The sequence below is a fragment of the Dipodomys merriami genome, unplaced genomic scaffold (assembly GCF_024711535.1).
Source record: "Dipodomys merriami isolate MVZ:Mamm:240054 unplaced genomic scaffold, mDipMer1.0.p SCAF_26, whole genome shotgun sequence".
Taxonomy (NCBI): Eukaryota; Metazoa; Chordata; class Mammalia; order Rodentia; family Heteromyidae; genus Dipodomys; species Dipodomys merriami.
Window position 1 is genome coordinate 10,365,954 of NW_027204048.1, and position 24,344 is coordinate 10,390,297.

Below are 24,344 nucleotides of genomic sequence, written 5' to 3' on the forward strand. Positions count from 1 at the left end.
GGTTTCAAAGGCCATCTACTATCTACTGCTCTAGATGAGCCAACTGGAGTTTTGAAACATTATGTTTTTCCCAACAAAATTGCTATGTTCATTTGTCATGGTTTCTCAAAGAAAGTTCTATAAAATGGAGTGATTGAAACAGCATTTACTGTCTCACCAATCTGGAACCTAGAAGTCCAACATCAATGTAATAGGAGGTTAGGTTTCTCCTGAGAGAAAGGTTTTTTCTCCTAAGTTCTCTCTTCGGCTCATTGATAGCTGTCTTCTCCAGGAGCCTGCTTACATTGTCTTCCATCCATTCATTTCAGTGACAAATTCCCCCTCATTATATTAGATTAGTACATAGTATAATGACTTCATTTTAATGTGGTTACTTCTGTAAAAACTGTATCCAAATAAAGTGATATTCTGCAGTCCTGGGGTTAAGACATTAACAGGAATTGTGTGGGGGTGCAGTCTGACTATACCATCAGCTATCTAAAGACTGAATGACATTTGTGTAATGAGCCTTATTAATAGTGCCTGGGAATATTTATCTTGGGGATAGACATGTTTTTTAAATTGTTACATAGTTGATAATGTTGAACTTTTGGAGATGGATTTCTCTAAAACTTATTTCATGAGCCATAGGTTCTAGGAACAAATTATGATGCAAAATATGTTCATTAGTTATTTCCCTCTTTGACTTGGGCCTCTTTACCTCTGGAAGGGGGAAAATGACTCAGGAAAGAGAAAGTCCTGTACATCAGGCTTCGTCAAAACGATTGGAATCTGGGGGCTAGGAAGATGGCTCAGTGGTAGAGCACTTGCCTTGCATACCTGAGGCTCTGGGTTCGATTCCCCAGCACCACATAAGCAAAAAGGAAGAAAGCCAGAAGTGGTTCAAATGGTAGAGCGCTAGCCTTGAGCTGAAGAGCTGAGAGACAGCGCCCAGGCCCAGAGTTCAGGCCCTATGACTGGACCCCCCCCCCAAAAAAAAAAAGAATCGAATCTGGATGTTTAATTTTTCTAGAGTCATGTTACCTGTTAGGAGTGCTTAAAGCAACTAAAGTTTAGGAGGCAGCTGAATCAATATCATATATCTGGGGGATATGTTTGCACACTGGTAGGAAGTATATTTTGATATGTTATGATTTGATATTATGACAGCCAATGGTCTTTCACGAAGGTGAATCTAAACAAGACAAATATATTTTTAGTTCATGTACCGACCTGGACATTTAAGATCAGTGTAGCCTGGTCCTTCTTTCTTCAATTCAAACTGCTTCACTTGAATTAGACCAGAATAAAATTATTAATGTCTTAACCTCTTCGATTATTATCTCCATTCTCTCTCTTCTCACATGACCAAAGATGCTGGTGTTGAAGGTGAGTGACAGGATCACGGGAGAAAAAGCATGAATGGTCCAAGTCTAGTGTCAAAATCTCTGAGACCAAAGGTAGTGTCTGTGCTGAATAACTCAGCCGCTGAGGGCTCAGAGGTGGTCTCCACTAGCCGGCTGCACTCCCCAGGGAACAGTTAAATTTGGACATGACTTACATCACAGAACCCACATCAGAGAACCCACATTATAGACTATGATCCTTGGTACTTGAGGAGCTGGAAGAAGGGTGTGTGCCATTCCTTCCCCTCTTTCGGCACAGCTTCTTATAACCTATCTTTTGGACCACTGAACTTTTTATATATGCCAAGGAATAACCTCATTAGAGCTTAAATAATGTTGAAAAATGCCACATACATTGGGCGCTGGTGGCTCAGGCCTGTAATCCTAGGTACTCAGGAGGCTGAGATCTGAGGATTGTGGTTCAAAGCCAGCCTGGGAAGGAAAGTCGGCGAGACTCTTAACTACAATTAACTATCAAAAAGCCAGAATGGAGCTGTGGATCAAGTGGGAGAGCACCAGCCTTGAGCCAAAAAACTCAGAGATAGTGCCCTGACCCCAAATAATAGTCCCAGGACTGGCACACACATACACACACACACACACACACACACACACACAGAAAGCCACATATTACTTCTTTCTCTTAGATACTCTTCAGGCATCCTGGAATATTAAAAAAGCTCTACAATGTCTGGCAATGAGGAAGCTATTCATCTTTAGCCAAGCAATTCCAAAAGTTTTCTCATTATGGCACCTATAAAACCTGCAAGGTGCAGGTAACCTATTTTGAAAAATTCTGCTTAAAATTCATACAGACCTGAGAGCTGTGCATTGAAAAAGAATTTTAGACCGGGGTCGTAAATGAGCTAGAGCTCTACAGAGATCTGCATGAGCAATAGATAATCATGTAAGTGATAAACCCTAAAATCTGCCACAAAATATTTCTGAGGCTGTTAGCGGAGATGGAATGCTAAAATGGGCTGGCTGGGTCTTTCATGGTCTTGGCTGAGTGTGGGAGTGTGGATGACTGTAAGTTGGTGTGTATTGGAGCTCTGGTAGCTGGAAGCCTAGTATGTGGTCTGCGCTGGTCATTCAGCAGTTGTGTGGTACTAGTTGGTTGGTGGTACTAGTTGGTGTGTAGTACTAGTTGGTGGGGTCTACTGCCCAGCCCCCAGCCTTCTGTCACACACAGGCCATCAATGCCATCAAAGCCTCCCTTCTGGTCTGAGACCATACAGACACCCTCAGAAGGTGAGGAGAGGTGAGGTGCTATCAAACTGATGACATAATGTCTGCACTGTTCGGATCACCTCAGAGGAGGAGAGAGAATGGGACAGAGACTCAGGGCTGTGAGGGAGGCGGAATGATGCTCTGACCTCAGGTAGAAACAGTGCAGGGGGCCTGTTGCACCATGCAAGACATTCGAAGGTGGGTGCTCTCAACACAAAGAGCCTTTGGTCTGAAACAACATAAAGTACCCTTTGCTAGCTTAAAGAAAAGAAAGGAAAAGAAAAGACTCTAGAAAGGGCTGATAATTAAACCTAAAATGGGATTGAAAAAATTCAAACGCCATCTCAAGAAGGTTTAGAAACACAATCACGCAAGGGACCTGCTTTGAAAACTTAGATTCTGTGCATTTAAATTGTAATTTTGGAAAAGAATTTTTTGGGTTTCTTTTTGTCCCAATCCTGAGGCTTGAACTGCTGTCCCTGGGCTAGTTTTCCACCTTAAAACTAGTGCTCTACCACGTGAGCCACAGCTGTACTTCCAGCATTTTGATGCTTAATTGGTTGTGTCGTTCAGCGATTGCTGTGTTGCACTAGTTTGCACAGCGATTGCTGTGTTGCACACAGCCTCCCTCTGGGTTTGAGACTCTCACTGGAATGAACACATGATACTTGGTGATGCAGCAGCTCTCTCGGAACATGCATGAGACGAGAGCTATACGCTATATGCTAAGGAAAGAGAACACAACAGAGAAGGAGCCAAGGTCCATATGGCTGAGCTATCTACCACACAAAGACTGGGCCGTATGCCTCCTGATTTGTTCTTATTGAGAAAAATAACTGATTTGTTTTTGAATCACCATATACTTTAATAGGTTGTAATTACTGTCTTTTTTTTTTTTTTTACTTCCAACCAAAGGCATTCCTAAGTGAAAAAGTTATGTAGAAAAAACATGGGGGGCTGGGAAAGTGGCTCAGTGGTAGAGCGCTTGCCTTGCATGCATGAGGCCCTGGGTTCGATTCCCCAGCACCACATAAGCAAAAAGAAAAAAAAAAAGCCGGAAGTGATGCTGTGGCTCAAGAGGTAGAGCACTAGCCTTGAGCTGAAGAGCTAAGGGACAGTGCCCAGACCCAGGGTTCAGGCCCCACGACCGGACACACACACACAAAAAAACATGGATGCCAGGACACAGGTGCTGTAAGTTTGATGGTCTCAGTCCTCCATTAAGAAAGGAAAAAGGTGTACTGGAAACCACATATGGCCAATAGAACTGGTCATGTAACCCAATGCTAACCCAAAAGTTGACTGGCTAGCATTCAGGGAAGGCTTTGGTTTTCCTTATGAAAAATGACTACAGGCTCGCTTGACATCTCAACGCTACCATAGAGCACAGAGAGACACCAATCGCACCTACCTCTCTTAGGTACAGTCAAGGAGCTACTTACCTCTACTGTTTTTTTTACTGATTACCTATTTATCTGACAATTTCCTAGGTCCTGATAAAAGATTGATGAAGACAGAGTTATTGGCTCCCCTGAAGTCAAGAGTCTAACACAGCCTTGTGGCTAGCATGTTGGGGGAGGCTGAATACATGCAAGGTCTAAGACATTGGAAGTTGGATGAGACTTGAGTGGCAGAAGAAGTCAATTGAGTGATGCCAAAGAATTAAGCCATGCACAAGGGAAGGACGGGTGCAGAGTCCTTAAAGGAGTTAACAGAATGAATCACTAATGGGTGTCCCACTGTAAGGGGACTTGGGCGGCTACACACCACCCATGCTTATCTCACTAGTGACGCAGCTCACCGGCCTTATGACAGATCCTGAGGCTGTTGACTCAGCCGTGTGTTGTGGAGAGTGGATTTTTCCAGTCATCTGCTACAGTCCGTCAGAGCCCAGAGGTGGGCATGTTCGGGGTGTGATCTGTCTAATGTCCTCTGAGACTAGAGCACCTGATCGCTTTCTTCCTGTCTGTTTGGATCCAAACAGTTCTCAGCCACAGCTCTCCAGGGGACTGGCTCTTACCTGAGCCGTCAGGGCTGGCTTCCTTTGGAATGGAGATTGTCCTGGCGTGGAGAAGGATTGGCAGAGCACTCAGCTGGCACACAGCTACTGCCAGACCACAAGCTAGTGCCATGTGGGCATGTTTCATGCCGTGAGTCACCCATGGAGAGACCAACGCTGAGCGCAGGGAGCCAGAATGTAGTTCAGAGCCTGTGGGGCTCACAGCCTGCCATAGCTGGTCACACTGGGCATCGTTTTCAAGTGATACTTATCAGTGAGGCAGTCATATGAGATCACATGGCCAGAACCTCTCTGAAAGGTCATGCTGTCTTGCATTCCTCATGTATCTGGAATTACCCAGAACAAAGGTGTTGGAATGTCATTACCTCCCCCAACCCCCCAAACACACACACACACACACACACACACACACACACACACACACACACACACACACACACACACACACACTTCTAGGAGGATGCCTGCTAAGTTCGATATGCATCCAGCAATGGTAGGAAACTTAGTTCTCATTTCTCTAGTACTTGAACTTAGCAGGAGTTAGAATCATTGTCTTTCTACCTGGGTGTAATTGCGATTGGTGGCACATCAGGATTGCTCACCTTTGGAAGGTGAAAGGTACCACGGCTCATGCAGAAAACTCCTAATTCCTAGACCTGGGACCCCCAAACACAAAATGGCGGAATTGGCAGTTTGGGACAGTTAGTGGTTACCCTTTTCTAGATGGGGGTTTTAAAAGGAGAGAAAAACCTGACCCAGATGAGTGATCGTGGTACAAAGCAAGGCTCTCGAAGATCCACCAGGGTTTTTCACAAGCCATTTAGGGACTGATGGAAGGGAACAAGAAAGTCCTCATCTGTCTTCAGGGCGTATCATCAAAATTCTTAACACCTATGTTGAGATGCTTGGTATCTGTTTTTGTTTTATCATTACAATCTCTTTTTCCTGAACATCAAAAAGGCTGTAATGAGGGTTACAATGGAATGTGTACATCTACATGTCCAGTGCATCCTGTCCAGTAACCCTCTTCTATCATTCCTTGTTTCCTCCTCCACAGACTCATTTCACATTTCCCAGTTACTACACACACTGAGGTATGTACCTTGGCAGTATGTGTCCCCTGTTCCCTTTTACCTTCATCCACCCCTCTCTTATGAACACCCCTCCCATCTTGTTTCAGCTTTTTTATGTTCATTTTGTTAAGCTGTTAATTGTTGGAAATGATGACTGTGGAGTTTTGCTACTGTATATCCCAAGCTTTCGTCAGCTGAAACACGTGGTTGAGTATATGTCTCTGTGTGCCTTTACATGGGAGGTTGTATTTTAGATCTAAGATCAACATATGGAAGAAAATATATGCCCTTTATCTTTCTGAGCCTAGCTTTGTTTTCTCTCTCTAAACAAGAAAAATGAGACCAGGAACGTTAAGTCCATTTAGTTAGTAAATAGCAATACTAGAATCAGACTTCAGTTTATGACTTCAACTGAATATCATTTCCGAGTCTATCTCCTTTTTCATTCTCTAGGCTGATGGAATAGCAAAAAGTTAGCTGTACCATAGAAAAGGCAGGAAACAGAGGAGCCTCTATTCCATCCCTGGAAGTCTCTGTTCCATCCCTGAATCCAATATTCTGGGTTGCTAAGAACTCTAGTAAAGGGATTCTGACATTTAGTGATGTACTCTCACTATCTCTGGCCTATGGATACTCTCTAGAGATCTGTAGTTGAGGCCCGAGCCACAAAGCTACCAACATAACGATACTTTGTCATCTCAGTAGCTGTTGGCACTTATTTTAAATATTATCCCTTGGCTTTAACGTGACACTTAAAAGGTCAATGTTGTGTGAAGAAACTGGCTAACATCTAAATTCTGGTTCTACCACCTGTTCTAGAAAACCTGAAATATGGTATCTACCCATCCTGTGCTCAGGTTTTCATCTGTGAAATGAGGCTGGTAATAGAACCCACCAGAGAAGGTGCTAAGGAATAAAGGAGGGAAGACTTAGAAGAGCAAGCATTCAATTCATGTTAGTGACTGCTGCCTTTGCTTGCTTGCTTGCTTCCTTCCTTCTTTCCTCCCTCCCTCCCTTCACCTCCGATCCCTCCTTCCCTACTTCTTTTCTTGCTTTCTTGAGTTCTTCTGTCTGCTTTTGTTGTGTTCTTGCTTTGTGTGTGCCAGAATTCAAGGACTAGGTGCTGTCTTTAGTTCTTTCCCTCGGGCTGGTTCTTTACCACTTGAACCACAGCTCCACTTCCAGCCTTTAGATGACTAATTAGAGATAAGAATCTCATTAACTTTCCATTCCTTGGCTGGTTTCAAACCATAATCCTCAGCTCTCAGCCTCCATAGTGTTAGGATTATAGGTGTGAGCCACCCAGCTGCTGTTTGCTCTTGATCCAACTGCAGGATTTGTCACAGATCTGAGTTTTCCGGAGCACTACAAAAAGAGTATGATGATAATTCATGGCAATATGCTGGCTTTCCAAGGTGGAAAGTATCTAAAAGATACAATCATGTCATTTTCTCCAGCAACTAATCCTCTCTGGACCTTAGACCTCCAGGGTTATCTTAATTTTCTGCCAACCTCCCCCCTTCCAAGAGCAGAATGTCTTAGCTTGACTACCTAAAAAGCAGACACTGACCTAAAGGTTGTGGTGAACTACTTAGTTTGAAAGAAGAAACAGAGGAGCCAGCATCTTATGTAACTTGAAGAGTATGAAAGGGGCCAGTAATAAACCACAGCCTTGAACTTTTCCAAAGCGCCATAAATCTCACAGAGTTAAGATTTGTCCTGTTGTTTTTATCTTAAAGAAGACTAGGAGGGAAAAAGTTAACAAATCCTTTCCTAGTAGGTTGGGCATTTATGATTAAAGGCTACAAAATGCAACTGTTTCAAGTACTAAAATAAAATGTGTGCTTGTCTTACCTTTTCTCAGTGTTATTCTGATTAAAATTGTTTGCTTTCCATGAGTTTGTCTATATTCGCACTCAAAAATGGTTCTCCTCCTTCTGTTCTCTCTGTGTGTCTTTCTGGCTCTGTTTTTCTCTATCTCAATGTCTTTCTCTATTTGTGTCTCTGTCTCTCTCCCACTCTGTCAAGTTTCTGGTATGTAGATCATTTCTCTACCAAATGTGACTTAATATTTTGTTTCAAGGCTCAAAGCAAAGCAGGAAAACAGAGCGTGTTGACAAACTGCAGAGTAACAGCTTGGCCTTCACAGAACTACCTATGTACTTTGTGCTATTTTTGGCCAGAGCAGATGTGGCCTTGATAGACTGTGGAGAAAATTATCTCTCAGGTAAGTGAATAAAATTAGGATTGAAATAATATAAATCCTGCCATTTGCAAATAGACCCTGAGCTGGGAGCAGAGAAGGAAGCCTGCCCTTGGAATCTAACAGTATATTGCCCTGGATGTTTACTCCAGGAAGATCAGCAATCCACCATTTGGCTTCAGATCTGTTTCTATGACTTAAAATATGTATTAATCAACAACAAAAAACAGGATAATAACAAATCACATGTCATCATTTTGTTTGGGGCTGTCCTATCATTTTGACAGGAATACTTTAGAGAAGTTCTGTGGGGTTTTTTGGTTGTTGTTTTTTGTTTTTGTATGAGCTTGAACTCAGAGCCTGGCCACTGTCTCCGAGCTCTTTTGCTCAGGGCTACAGCTCCACCAGTTTGAGCCACAGCTCCACTTCCAGATTGATATTTAATGGGATATAAGAGTCTCATGGACTTTCCAGCCCCAGCTAGCTTTGAACCATGATCTCAGTTTCCTAAGTAACTAGGATAATAGGCATGAGACAACAGTGCCCGCCCAGCTTTGTGGGTTTTGTTTGTTTGTTTTTTAGTACTCTTTTCCATTCATCTTATCTCAGACAAACATTTCTTCAATTTCCTTTCACACTGTGTCTGTATACATATTTACAACATGCTAACTTGTCTTAACACTTGATATAAAGGCAAATATACTTTTCACATTACTTTGTGACCTGCCCTTTTTGAAGTGCACATTAGACTTTAGCAATTTAGTTTTGGATTCATTCAATGAAACTACTTTGTGGAATAACTTATCAAGAACAGGTCATCATATATTTATTTCCTTTCTAGTTAGAAGCATAAGTCACTTCATATATTTTTTATTGCAAAGATACTATACCACAGCTTACTTCGAATTTTTCAGTATTCATAAACAATGCTGCAGAGTATTCTTGTATATTTTCTTGTCCTAACATACCAAAACTTATATATAAATCTTTCTCAAAATAATACCTTAATTTTCTATTTAATTATAATCCAGTTTAGTCTAGCCTACTTCATCCTCTCCCATCCCCCCCAAAATAGTAATTGCAACTTTTTAAAATGAGTCCTTGCACAGATTGTTCTGGAACGCATGTCTGAATGTGGAATAAGTGGCTCATAGGTTGTGCCCGTTCTATTCGAACTGATTAGTCTGTATTTCTCCAATTGCTCAGTTTACCTTATTAAAACATTTAAATTGATGGTTGAACTTATTGTCATTCTATGTGTTTGTAGAATGTGGATCTCCAGAACATTTAGTGTGCCTTTATGTAGCTGAAAATAGGCAAGCTGTTTTAACTATCTGGGCTTCTGTTTTCCATTTGTCACAAGAAGATACATACAGAGAGAGAGAGAGAGACAGATAGAGAAGGAGAGGGAAGGAGAAGGGGGGGCAAGGGAGGGAGAGGGAAGCAGAAGAAAGGAGAAGGAGGAGAATGGGGTAAGAGAAGGAGAGCAAGGAGAGAGAGCAAATGAGAAAGAGACACAGAGAGATTATTATATCTTTTATAAATGTATTCCTCTTTAGCCCAGGGTCATGGGGAGAGCCTTAGGTTCTGCCACAGTGTGTGGAAGTTGGGGAAGGGAGGAGGGACAGAGAACGGGTAGTTGGGCCTTTCACCCAAGAAAGCCATCTTAACGTTGTGCCATTACGTGTTCATGAGATTTAATGGGGAAAAAAATGTTTGTACGTCTTGACGACATTCATAACCTATGGGTTTGGATGTTTTCCAGGCTCGTTTTCAGATCTAAACTTGAATGGAAATAACTTTTGAGTCTCTTCACTATTTGAAATTCCATCCATGGTTACAGAAAGTGACGGGCACAGGGGACATGCAGCTAAGGGACTGGTGCTGGAGATCGCCTCCCAGGGGGAACTGTGTGTGGCCGAAGCTGACTTGGGTAGGACACTCTGAGAGTCCTGTGAAGCAGTGAGTGAGGAGGACTCTTAGGCTAGAGCTGAGACACTTCATGGTGGCCATTTCTCTTCCATCATAGGCTCTCTTCATCTTTCTGACTAAGGGTCTAATGGAAACGTCTTCAGGAATGCATTTCTACCCAGCACACTTATACATGCTCATTATAAAGTGCCTTTGCTCAGTAGGGCACTTGGTTAAGCCAAAAAAAAAACTCACAGAAATTTATTATTATTATTATTATTATTATTATTATTATTATTATTATTATTATTATTATTTGTACTAGAAGTGGTGTTTGAACTTAGGGCCGGGGCACTGTCTCTGAGCTTTTGTGCTAAAGGCTAGTGCTCTACCACTTGATCCATAGCTCTACTTCTGGCTTGTTGTTGTTGTTGGTTCGTTGTAGATAAGAGTCTCAAGTTGACTTTGAACTGCGATCCTATGATCGTAGCCTTCTAAGTAGCCAGGATTATAGGCCTGTGCCACCAGTGCCTGGCAGAAATAAAATTTTCTGATCAATATTCAGCTCCTTGTGTTTTATTTTTGCTCCTCCAAGTACAGTAAGAGCATAAAAAACTTGGCTAGTAACTTGGTAGCAAAGTGAATTAGAGGTGGGCATGAGTATGGGTTAATTTGTGTGTGTGTGTGTGTGTGTGTGTGTGTGTGTGTGTGTGTGTGTGTGTGTGTGTGTCAGTGCTGGGGCTTGAACTACTTGAAATTAGAGCCTTATGGTCTTGCTCAGTTTTTCCCTTCCCAGCTGCTAGTCTACCAGGTAAGCCACATCACCAGTCTAGCTTTGTGTTGATCAAATGGAGATGAAGGATCTTGGTCTTTTCTCCCTGCTGCCTTAGAACTACTGAGATGCTCTAGGTTTCAGCCTCTTGAGTGCATAGAATTACAGGCATGAGCCACCAGCACCTGGCTGTGTTAGTTAATTGATATAGAAGCCTAGCTCTTTCTGCAATTCCCTTCGCTTTTCCAGCTCCCTGGAGTCTGGATCACTGCCTCGACTCAGGTTTTAGTCCTTCCCTTCAATTTGTCCTGCTTGTATTTCATTTCCCTTAATCAAGGTTTCTATCACATCACTTCCATACTCGAAACCCTCAAGGGATCTCTATTTCCCAACCACATCAAATCTAAACTCAGCTGCCTGCTTTCAAAGCTTCTCCTAATCTATTCTTTCCTTACATCTCCCACTTTGTTTCCCTTGCCAGATACCATTCTGGTGCCTGTGGTTTGGAGATAATGAAATTTTTGCACACCAAATAAAATAAAATAAAATCGAAATCATTTTTTTTTCCTTAGGCACATTTCATTCCAATTCCTTTAAACAAAAGCACACACCAGCATCAACAATTATTGCTTCCTTCCTCTACAGCCATGTGAAGGAGAATGTGTAACCGCCAATGGCTCAGGAGAGGAAAATAGTTTATATCCCTTTCTTCCTCAATAGTCAGGGAGAAGATGAGGCTTGGAGAAAGTTGGCGTTCAGGATCCATTTGGAAAATGCTCTGCCATCTTGGTAAGTCAGGAGAAGTCAAAGAACATAGAAACAAGTGGGAAAGATATTCAATCTAAAATTTGCACTGAGTGATTCAAACTTTTGCCCAGAGAAAATTTTGCAGCTTGGAAAATCCAGCAATGTTATGTATTGAAGGGGGTCATTTCAGATCTGTGAAGGTAGTTTGTATTCAAATTATGTTTATTGTGCTGTGTATGTGTTTACCTTGGGTTCCATTTAAAAAAAAGTAAGGAATCTCATCATTTCTTCTGCTGAGTAATTACATGATTTGAGGCACTTTTCTTTATCCATTAAATTAAGGTGTTAATAGTACTTAGTGTGCCAACTTATGTGACAGCATGCATTTATTTCAACAGTGTAACGCCTAAGACAGAATATTAGCTGTTATTATTGAGCATACGCTCAATATGAGCATACGGTCTTTGCTATTGATTTGAGCAGCTGCTAAAGTTCTGCCTTTTCTCTAAATAACTCTAAACCAGTTCAATTCAGTAAATACTGAATGAGGACTCACATCTTGACTTTCTCCTATTAGCTTGAAGAACCTTTATCTCTTTATTTTGCCTGATTGCTCTGAGTAGACGTTTCTGTATTATGTTGGATAAAAGTTCCAAGTGCCCATTCTTGTCTTGATCCAGAGTTTAGTACTAAAGCTTTTGAGCTTTTCCCCATTCAGTTGGGGTCTTGTTATGAATATAGACTTTCTTGTGTTGAGATACATTCCTCCTATAAATAATTTGTTCAGAGTTTCTAACCATGAAGGATATTGAATTTAATCAAATGCTTTTTCTGTATCAAATGAGATGATCTATGATTCTTTTTTATCTTTTGTAATACCGACGTGGTGCACCACATTTATTGATTTGCTTATGTTGACACATTGCATCCTGCAATGAATTCTGCTTGATTACAGTGAATAACGCTTTGGATTTGCTATTGGTCTTAGCTTACTAGCACCTTGATAAAGATCTTTGCAGCTATATTTACCAAAAATATTAATCAGTTGCTTTTCTTTTTGTTCTGTATCTTTGGTTTTAGTGTCAGAGTACTGCTGGTCTCATAGAATGAGTTTAGAAGAATTTTTTCCTCACACACACACACACACACACACATACATACTATATGTGTGTGTATATATATATATATATATCATACAACAATTAATTTTTTGAAAAAAAAGAGCTCTTAGCTAAACCAACATATATATATATATATATATACACACACATATGTATATAATATATAGTACATATATATGTATATGTGTGTGTGTGTATATATATATATATATATATATATATAACCAGGTCCTGGAGCTTGAACTCAGGTCCTGTGCACTGTCCCTGAGCTTCTTTGCTCAAGACTAGCATTCTTCCTCTTGAGATACAGCTCCGCTTCTGGCTTTTTGGTGGTTAATAGGAGATAAGAGTCTCATGGGCTTTCTGCCTAGGCTGGCTTCATGCATATCTCAGCTTCCTGAGTAGCTAGAATTCCAGGTATGAGTCACCAGTGTTCAGCATTCCTCTTCAACTTTTAAGAATAAATTTTAAAAGATGAGAGTAGTTTTCCAAATAAGATTCAGCTGTGGAACCATCTGGTCCTGGGCTTTTCTGGGAGATTCTTTACTATTGAATGAATCTCATATGTCATTATTGAACATTCAGGTTTTGTGTTTCTTCATGATTCATTCTAGACAAGATGTTTATGTCCCAGAATTTGTCCATTTTTTTCTTAGTTATCAAATTTCTCGGTATATAGGATTTCTTTTTTATCATAGGGTTTCTTTTTTTATCTTTTATATTTCTGTGATGTCAATTGAATTTGCTTTTTGTCTCTGATTTTGAATCTTTTCTCTTACTTTTTGTTACTTGGTCTAGCTTAGAGTGCATTACTTTGAAAAAAATCAATTATTATTCTGTATTGGTTTTAGTCTCTGTTTTATTAATTTCTTCTTTAATCTTTATTATCTCTTACCTTCTGCTAATTTTTGGTTTCATTCGCTCTTGTTTTTCTAGTTCTTTAAAGTGCAATAATGGATTGTTCGTATCTTTCTACTTTTACAATGTAGCGATAAATCTGCATTTCAGTAATTCTTTTGTTATATCAGATAGATTTTGCTATGTTGTATTTTCATTTTCACTTGCTTCACAAAGATTTTTTTTAATTCCCTCTTAATTTTTTGTTTCATTGATTGTTTTCTAGATTATGTTGTTTTATTCTAGTTGCTTGTTTTTGTGTTATTGATTTCTTGCTTTATTATGTTGTGGAAAATATACTTATGGCTTTTAATAATTGGTTGCAATCAGTATGTTGAACAGATATCTGCACGTCAATGTTTATTGAATGTTTATTGACTAGTCATACTAACCAAGAAATAGCAACAACTTAGCTTTCTGTCAAATAATGAATGGGTAATGAAAATGTGGGTGAAATCCTTTATTCATCACAACATATGTAGGCTTGGACATAATGGTAAGACAGATAAGGCAGGCATAGAAAGACAAATATATGATTTTAAAAGAGAATCTGAAAAAGAAAAAAAAATATATCTTATAAAAGTTGGGAAGCGACTGCCAGGGTGCAGGAAAGATTTAAGGGGAAAAAAGAGATGGGAAAATGTTGATCAATGATCAGCAAGATGTACTTAGGATAAATAAATTCTGTGTTCTATTGCAGAGTAGAATGCCTATAGATAATGATGCTGTGCTGTATATTTCAAAATAACTAGAAGTTGGGCACTGGTGGCTCACACCTATAATCCTGGCTACTCAAGAGGCTGAGATCTGAGGATGGGGGTTCAAAGCCAGCGCAGGCAGGAAAGTCTGTGAGACTCTTTGTTTTTGCATACAACAACATAATTTATTATATAGTCTTGGAGACTGCCCTTATTAACATCTTTTTTAAAAAAAATTTATTTTATTTTGTTGTAAAGGTGCTGTACAGAGTGGCTAGTTATATAAGTAAGGTAATGAGTACATTTCTTATTTACTCACTCCTTTGTTTTTCTCCCACTTTCCCTCTCCCCTCAACTGTGCCCCGCAAAAGTTGTACAGTTCATTTCCAACCTAGTGTCTTGTGAGTATCGCTGTTGCATTGGTTCACCCTTTGTCCTTTGTCTCACAGTTTTGTTATTCTCTCTTTCTTCCCCAAATCAGATAAACATATACACAAAACACAGGGGACCAGAATCAAAAACAGAGACTACCAGGGATAAACCAAAGGGAAAGAGAAAAAAAAAACCCAACAACTTGATATAGTATATTGATGACAACATGGTCAACAACAACAAAAAAAAACCCTCTTGGAGTTCATTTCGATTAACAGCATTTTACATCGTCATATGTACACATCTATTGAGCTATTGTGATCCCCTACTAGGACTTTCCTAGACATATAGTAATTATTACAAATGAGGGAAACCATGGAGCCTAAGTTTCTTTGGGTCTGGCTTACATCACTTAATATGATTGAGACTCTTATCCTTGCTAACCTACCAAAAATACTGGATGTGGCTCTGTGGCTCAGGTGTTAGAGCACTAGCCTTGAGCAAAAATATATTGAGGGACAGGCTGTGAGTTCAAGCCCCAGGACTGGCATTCACGCTCTCTCTCTCTCTCTCTCTCTCTCTCTCTCTCTCTCTCTCTCTCTCTCTCTCTCTCTCTCTCTCTCTCTCTCTCTCTCTTTCTCTCTCTCTGGCTTTCTCTCTGTCTCTCTGTCTCTCTCTCTCTCTCACACACACACACACATACACAGTAGCTAGAAGAAATACTTTTTGAATGTTTGTAACCACAAAATGGTAATCTATTTGAGAATATAAATATGTTTTCCCTGGTTTGGATAGTAACTGATGAGTACATCTGTTGAAATGCAGCATGATACTCCAGAAACACGTGCAATGATTTGACAATACTTGGATTTGAACTCTAGTCCCCACTTTTGCTAGATACTCTTCCCACTGAGTTATATATCCAGCCCTGACTTTCGCTTGATATTTTTAGGACAGGGTCTGGATTTCCGCCAGACACATGTGGGTATATACCAGTGCTATCCACCTATTAGACTTCTTGGTAGCTAGGATGTCAGGTGTGCGTCACTGTGTCCATGACCCTCTTCATTGAGAAGAATGCTTTCTTCCTGGGACTGTGATTCCCAGTGTCTCAACCTAGTAGGTTGAGTTCCAGATGTGAGTCACTGGCACCTGGTAATGATTTTCTATGTCAAAAAAGAAATCAACTGGGCACTGGTGGCTCACACCTATAATCCTAGCTGCTCAGAAGGCTGAGATCTGAGGATCTGTGTAGAAAAGTTGATGACACTCTTATCTCCAATAAATGCCATATGATAGTCCTTCCCTTCTGTAGAGTGTGTATTTGTATGTTATGACTTTTGCCATTTTATTTCCTCTTATTTCCTCTCAGATGAGACAGAGAGCCAACTGTGTTTAACAAGGGCCACAGCAGAATGAAATCTCGCGAGAAAGCTAAGGTTCCCAATCACTTTTTACTTTATTTAAATATTTAGTATTTTATTTGGCCTTTCACAGTCCTCTGTAAAGCCTCTGGGATCATAACGCATGGTGTTTGCTCCCCACATGCTACAATCCTCGGGGTTTTATAACTTAACTTAGCTGAAGGTGTTGGATATAGCTGGGGAAGCTGCTACAGTGAAGCAGGGCAGATCCTGTGGAAAAGCAGAAATTTCCAGAGATTGGGCTACACTCTTGAATTCTGATGGAAGTGGGGCATTTTCCGGAGTGTGAGGTTGAATTTGAGGCTCTCCAAGCACAGATGATGGGCCAAGAAACACTCCACCATTCTTGAAGCCCACCCATATCTTGCCCCAGACAGAAAAACTATCCAGTGGCTCTTCTGACTTGGTCAGCAGGAGAGTTAGCGGGGCTCTTACTCTCTTTCATTTCAGTGAAAGTCTCTTGTGGGCAGTTATACTCACATCTACATGCTAGGTGTGTTGTGTAGTGCCTTAATAGGTCAGGTTGATTATAGAGAAGTCTCCCTACCCAGCTTGGTAGCTTGTGTTCCTTCTTTTAGTCTTGGATTGAAAAGTTAAGACGTACCACCCCCCATCCCTTACCTTCAAGGTCCAAGAATGTAGATCCCTAATCAGCTCCTTTAGTGAATGTCTCTCATGAGCAATGGAACTGGGTGGGCCCCTCCGTTGCATGACTCTGGATAGAAAGACACAACCCTGGTCAGTTTCTGTTTTTATCCAGCGTCCTGGGCTGTGATGGCTGGCCTCTGTGCAAATATTTTGTTTACAGCATGACTCACATAGTGGCTCTTGCCAGAGAAGAGGAAAAAAAATAAAGGAAAAAATTAGCATCATTTTATACTGTCATATGTACATAGCTATTGAGCTATTGTGATCCTCTACTAGGACTATCCTAGACATATACTAATTATTACAAATGAGGGGAAACCATGGAGCCTATGTTTCTTTGGGTCTGGCTTACTTCACTTAATATTATTTTTTCCCCAAGTCTTTCCATTTTCTTACAAATGGGGCAATGTCATTTGTTTAATGGAAAATTCCAGAAAATTCCACTGTGTATAGATACCACATTTTCTTGATACATTCATCTACTGAAGGGCGTCTGGGTTGGTTCCATATCTTAGCTATGGTAAACAATGCTGTAAAGAACATGGTTGTGCTGGTAGCATTAGTGTGGCTTTGTTTATGTTCGTTTGGTGTTTTCTTTTTAAATTTATTTTAATGTTATTTTTATATACTATGTGAAGTTATTTCTTTTTTCTTTTGTTCACCCCCACTTTGGTTTATCCCCTGATGTCACTGTTTTTTTTTTATTTTTGTGCCCTGTGTCTTGTATAAAGATTTATCTGATTTAGGATAGGGAAGGAGAATAACAAAATGGTGAGAAAAAGAACCAAGGGTAAACCAATGCAACAGCGATACTCACAAGACACTTCATTGGAAATGAACTTTACAACTTGGGGTAGAGGGAGTCAGGGGGAAGAGAAAGTAGGAGAAAAAATGAAAGAGGGGGTAATAATGTTCAACAAGGAATGTATTCATTACCTTACTTATGTAACGGTAACCCCTCTATACCACCATTACAATAAAATTAAATTTTAAAATTAAAAAAGGAAAAGAAAATTGCTCTGAGATGGTGGAAGGAACAGAACATGTCCTACTTCTGTTATGAGGTAGTTTGGGGCTGTGTCAGATCAAGGTTTTTTCGTGTGTGTGTGTGTGTGTGTGTGTGTGTGTGTGTGTGTGTGTGTGTGTGTGTGTGTGTGCCAGTCCTGTGGCTTGAATTCAGGACCTGGGTACTTACTGTCCCTGAGATCAAGGTTTTTTCGTGTGTGTGTGTGTGTGTGTGTGTGTGTGTGTGTGTGTGTGTGTGTGTGTGTGTGTGTGCCAGTCCTGTGGCTTGAATTCAGGACCTGGGTACTTACTGTCCCTGAGATCAAGGTTTTTTCGTGTGTGTGTGTGTGTGTGTGTATGTGTGTGTGCCAGTCCTGTGGCTTGAATTCAGGACCTGGGTACTTACTGTCCCTGAGATCAAGGTTTTTTCGTGTGTGTGTGTATGTGTGTGTGTGTGTGTGTGTGTGTGTGTGTGTGTGTGTGTGTGTGTGTGTGTGTGTGCCAGTCCTGTGGCTTGAATTCAGGACCTGGGTACTTACTGTCCCTGAGATCAAGGTTTTTTCGTGTGTGTGTGTGTGTGTGTGTGTGTGTGTGTGTGTGTGTGTGTGTGTGTGTGTGTGTGTGTGCCAGTCCTGTGGCTTGAATTCAGGACCTGGGTACTTACTGTCCCTGAGATCAAGGTTTTTTCGTGTGTGTGTGTGTGTGTGTGTGTGTGTGTGTGTGTGTGTGTGTGTGTGTGTGTGTGTGTGTGTGTGCCAGTCCTGTGGCTTGAATTCAGGACCTGGGTACTTACTGTCCCTGAGATCAAGGTTTTTTCGTGTGTGTGTGTGTGTGTGTGTGTGTGTGTGTGTGTGTGTGTGTGTGTGTGTGTGTGTGTGTGCCAGTCCTGTGGCTTGAATTCAGGACCTGGGTACTTACCGTCCCTGAGTTCCTCAAGGCTGTCACTCTAACACTTGAGTGTGAGCCACAGCTTCATTTCTAGCTGTTGTAGTGCTTCATTGGAGTTAAAAGTCTCATAAACTTTGCTGCTTCAACTGGCTTCCAGCAGTGATCCATAGATCTCAGCTTTCTGAGTAGCTAGAATTGAAGGCCTGAGCCACCAGTACCTCACTTTTTCTTGTTTGTTTTTATGGGTTTTTTTTGTTTGCTTTAGGGACTTAAGTTCACTATTATTTTCTCTAGCCTCTCTCCAACTACACTTTCACTGGCATATTCCCCTAGTTTACTAACTTGCCTGTTTTTTGGTTTTGTTTCTGAAACCATGTTCCTGCTGTTTAAGTTCTGTCTAATGGAGACACTGAAAAATGGTGTCAGCAACCCACTATCTTCCCCAGGGTTGCCAGTGTAGTTTTCTTTATACAGTAGGAGCTTTGGGAACTGGCTTGTTAGAGTTTTGGACTCTCATTGCTGTAGGGTATGTACATGGAAGGCTCCTGTTGGCCCAGAAGTATTAACAATACTTATTGATGGCATCTACTTTTGTAACAAAAATGACTGCCTAGAAATGAAAGGAGGAGAGTTTTTGTCCTGCATGAGATTTTGATACATGAATTGATTTTCTAACATAACCAAGCTTTGAAATGGCAAGAGATTTTCATAGATGTGATTCTAATTTCACTTTCTCTAATTTCTATAGGAGGAAGGTGAGGCTTCATCCCAACTTTCCTGCCTGCTTTCAATTCTTTGGACCCTGACAATGCCTGAAGAATGGCAGCTGCATTTTCAGTAGTGGAAATGATTGATATGACTCTGAAGCAATGAATCACTGAGTAGCTACTCTGTCAGTGGTGAGGTCTGACTTTTGCAAAAACCCCACTCATATTTATAAAACTAATGAGGCTTTTTTTCATACAAACAGACAAAAGATTTGTTATACTTCTTGGAATTTCAGAAATGAAAAGGATATTCAACCAAATACTGTTCATTTTTGCTAGGTACCAGTGGCTCACTGGTATGAGGCTCATTGGCTCTATAATCCTAGCTGAAATGGGAGAATCATGGGTCAAAGCCAGACAGGGCAGGGAAGTCCATGAGAGTCTTAGCTTCAATTAATCACTAAAACAACATGAAGTCAAGCTGTCACTCAAGTGGTAGAGCACTAGCCCTTAGCAAAAGAGCTTAGGGACAACACCCAGGCCCTGAGTTCAAGCCCCAGGACTGGCACCAAAAGAGCAAAGTGGGGGAGGATTACTAATCTGTTTCATCTCCTTTGTTTCCTCTCCCTCCTACCAGACTAGCCCCGACAGAATTGCTTGGAACCTACAAAAATAAATTAACTGAGATCAACCTGCTTTGAAAGGACACTGGTATTTTAAGCAGAGATGGAATTTGGGGAAATGCCATTTGGACATCTATCGTCTTATAAATCGTAGTTCTCAGTGAGCTGAAACTCAGAGCATGTCATAACGTTAAACAATACCTATTGTTTTACTCTTGAGGACTCTCTTTGTCCTCCCACCAGATTAGTACTGCACTTTCTTGGCTCTTTGGGGCCTAAAGGGCATAAGGTGCTTTTATTTTCTGTGAGGTCCATTAATCTTGGAGTGACAATTTTGCAGCTATAATCTTCATGACAGACTTTAAAGCCTGGATTTTGCTCCTGGTTAGATTTCATGCCACTTAATTTCTTCTATCTCACTCACCAACGTTCACTATTGTTGCTGAAAATAAAAAGGGTTTTGTTTTTTATCATGTGTAAGTTCCACCAAAAAAAATAAAAAGCTTTTTATCATGTGTAAGTTCCACCAAACAGTTCAACCTTTGCCTGTGTTCAATGCTGAACTTTTGGTGGAATTTACACATAGTCCATAAATATGTATTATATATGTATATATATATATATATATATATATATTACTGTGTATGTCAACTTCTGGAAAATTGTTACTACTTCAAATGTTGCAAAAAGAGGGAGTGGGAGGGGTGGAAAAGATGATACTGATTGATGGCAGGGCTTATATGTTTCCTGGCATGACTCACTGGTCACTGGGGAACTAGTTCTTCTAATGTATCACACGCTTCAGTTAGGTCATCGGTGCTGATTACTAAAATGGAAGGTAACCCAGTTTTTCAAATAAAGAAATGCCTGGAAACAAAGAACAGATCACAGCTACGTTTTGAAAGCATGCCCATTAATAAAACTGGAAGGTCACATTCTTTACAGGTGTGGATCAATCGGAACACTATTTGAGCTGTGATTGGAGCATTCATTCATTTACTCAATGAATATTTATTATAAGTCTTCCAGGTAGTGGACCATGTTATAGGTGCTGGAGATGTATTAATGAGGAAATGAAACGCTGTCACTCCTGGTACATGTTTAATATTTGACTTTCCAGGAATAAAAACTCTGACTATTATTAGCATTTGCCAGTTTGGGTGGCATAAATACTCACATCAGAGGGAGTCTGAAGCTCTCAGGATTCTACAGGATTAGAAGATCTTGACCTAATCAGCATTTACAAACCAGTTTGAGCTGGCACTAGCACATCATTGGCCCTTGATGTCCAAGAGCTTGCCGTCAAATTGGAGGAATACATGTTTTAAAATTAATTAAAGTTAATTTTAAATTAAGATGGGATAAGGGTATTTAGAAGTGGAATATGGCATTATGGTAGAGTAAAATAAAGGAACATAAACTAGATCTCAGGGTCAGCTAGTATTTCAGATCAGTGCAAAAGGAGATTACCAGATTAAGGGGACAACATTTTAGACAGAAGTTCTAGCTCATGCAAAGGCTTTGTGGTAGAAGGGAAGTTGGTATTTTTGATGGAAATTAAAGGCTGTATGACTGAAAGCTGAGAGAAAGAGGAGCCTGTAATGAGCTCAAATATGAGCCATGTATGGTTTCTAAACTAAGATAAGAATGTAGATTTTTATCCTAAAAGTAAGACAGTTCCATTGAGAATGGTTTTCTTTGTTTTTGTTTGTTTGTTTTTGTTTTGTTTTGTTTTTCGTTTGTGGGACTTGAAATCAGGGCCTGCACACTGTTCCTGAGCTTTTTAAAAAAATTATTATTCAAGGCTAGCACTCTACCACTTTGAGCCACACCTCCACCTTTGGTTTTCTGATGGTTAATTGGAGGTAATAATCTCATAGACTTTCCTGCTTCAGCTGGCTTGAACTGGGATCCTCAGATCTCAGCCTTTTGAGGAGAAAGGATTACAGGCACAAGCTACCAATGCCCAGCCCATTGAGAAGTTTTAAACCTGGGAGGAAAGTGGTGAGATTATATTTTGAAAAGATTGCTCAGCCACAACACAGAGAAGATGTTGGTATTTACCCAGATAGGAAGCTGAGATCCAATAAGTACTTATTCCAATATTCTGTGTAAAACATGCTTAATATTTGCATTAGTGGCTGAACAATAAAACAATGAAAAAGAATGGAGAGACTTTAAAGATATTCATGAACTTAAATTAAGGATAGTCAATTAAGGGTAGAGTCTTATATTAGACTCAGATCTGACTGAAGTTCTCACAACCAGTCACATAATGATACCACAGAGAAAATATAAGAACAAAAGTGTGTGTGTGTGTGTGTGTGTGTGTGTGTGTGTGTGCGTGTGTGTGTGTGTTAGTAGGATGGATCATAAATCTTAGGTTTGATGAGTTAGAACTGTTCATTTCCAACATAGTGTCAAGTGGGTATCATTGCATTAGTTCATCTTTGTCCTGCTATTTCTGATTCCCTTTCCCTTCCATGAATCAGATAAACTTATACACAAGATAAAGGGTACAGAAGGCTAAAACAGAGAAGAAAATAAAAGGATGTAACTACATACAGGACATAAGAACCTCTTGTATTTGGGCTATTGAGTTTCCTGTTGAGATATCACAGAGAGCCGGGCACTGGTGGCTCACACCTGTAATTCTAGCTACTCCAGAGGCTGAGATCTGAGGATCACGGTTCAAAGCCAGCCTGGGCAGGAAAGTCCATGAGGCTCTTATCGCCAATAAAACACCAGAAAACCGGAAGTGGTGCTGTGGCTCAAGTGGTAAAGCACTCACCTTGAGCTGAACAGCTGAGTTAAAGCCCCATGACCAACCGAAAAAAAAAATGACTATCATAGATATATTCTAGTTATTACAAATGAGGGAAACTTTTCTTTTGGGTCTGGCAGACATCTTTTCTTATTCAATACTTTAAACTGATTTTTCTTAGAGGTGTTTGAGACTGTTGATACCACTCAATGGCAAAATGTTTGCCTAGCACGTGCATGGCCTTGGTTCTGATGTTTAGCACTGCATAAATAAGTAATAAATAAACATTTTTTAAAAAAGACTTTTATGTAGTCTTTTTCATCCATAGAAGAGGTTAATAATTCATCTCTCTAGCTTTGACAAGATTTGAGGAGTATTAAATTTATATTCCTTCTGAGTTTATTTGTGACATTCTTTTTCCTTAGAGATTTATATGAGCTTTAATAGGCAATGCATTAAATGAAAAAAATGCAGTAAAATAGCATTGTGCTCAGCACACAGTAAGAGCTCAGAAAACTCAACCATTGTCATCACATTATCATCTTCATTTCTGGGTCACAATTGCTTAATTTTCATTATCTTACAGCCTATACTACCAAGTTTGTTGAAAGAAAACTCTAAGACATCTTCTTTGGATGTGTGTGTGTGCATGCAGATATGTAAAAGAAATATCTAAGACATGTTCTTTGTGTGTGTCTGTGTATGTGCGTGTGCATATATATATATATATATATATATATATATATATATATGAGTAGAGAAATGAGTGAAAGGGTACACATTAGATTTGATATGGTGACTTTAGAAAAAAAATAAGTGATTGAGAGAGGATTAGGACATTTTTGGTAGGTCATGGGGCTTGAACTTTGGGCCTGGATGCTTTCCCTGAGCTCTTCAGCTCAAGAGTGCTCTACCACTTGAGCCACAGACTTCCTACCCAGCCTGGCTTTGAATCATGATCCTCAGATCTCAGCCTCCTGACTAGCTAGGATTACAGGTTTGAGCCACTGGCACCTAGCTTAGGACTTTTTTTAAACTAAAAGTTTACATTCTCAGCCAGGCACCAACGGCTCACGCCTGTAAACCTAACTGCTCAGGAGGCTAAGATCTGTGGATTGCAATTTGAAGCCAGCTCAGAGAGAAAGTCTGCAAGACTCTTTTATTTCCAAAAAAAACTACAGAAAAACATCCAGAAGTAGAGGTTTGGCTCAAGTGGTAGAGTGCTAGCCTTGAGCATGAAAGTTCAAAGGATAGCACTCAGGCCCTGAGTTCAAGGCACAGGACCATCTCTCTCTCTCTCTCTCTCTCTCTCTCTCTCTCTCTCTCACACACACACACACACACACACACACACACACACACACACACACACAGATTGAATTCTCATGGGTATGTCTTCCTTTCATAAATTAAAAAAAATCACATGGTACAAGTGAAACAATCACACACTGGTCAGTGACCCAGAGCATAGCAATTATTATGTGCAAGTCAGATAACCTAACATGAATCATTGTAGACATAATCGCTGCTAAATGGTTGTTAAATTGCTTTTCTTGTTAAAAGTGACTTTAATGGCTGACAGAAGAGCAAATAGAAGCAAGAAACTCGATATGTTTTCCAGTGGCTACATAACAAATCATCCACCAGGGTAACTTAAAACAACGATGCCATTTGTTTGGGTTATAGATTTCAGTTTGGCCCCACAGCAGAGTGAGAACATTTTGTTTCTCTTCTACTTGACATTGGGAGGGGGCGAGAGGGGAGGGGATGGATGGAAGGCTGAAGGTTGGCATCATCTTCCGAGAGTCCACAGGCCTGAATCTGGAGGTTGATGTTGACTGTTGGCTGGAGATTGA

The 24,344-nt window shown here is 40.3% G+C and overlaps 1 long non-coding RNA gene across 3 annotated transcripts in view; it reads left to right on the forward strand.

Annotated features, from left to right (window-relative positions):
• LOC138836967 (uncharacterized) overlaps nucleotides 1–20,279 on the forward strand; it is a 102,768-nt gene extending 82,489 nt beyond the window's left edge. For 2 of the 3 annotated variants that reach the window (XR_011375132.1, XR_011375130.1), the window contains 3 exons: nucleotides 5,693–5,729; nucleotides 7,792–7,935; nucleotides 19,143–20,279. This is a non-coding gene — a long non-coding RNA (uncharacterized lncRNA). The remainder of the gene's footprint in view (nucleotides 1–5,692; nucleotides 5,730–7,791; nucleotides 7,936–19,142) is intronic. The other variant, XR_011375131.1, reaches the window with a different exon arrangement.
• Nucleotides 20,280–24,344: the final 4,065 nt, after the last annotated feature.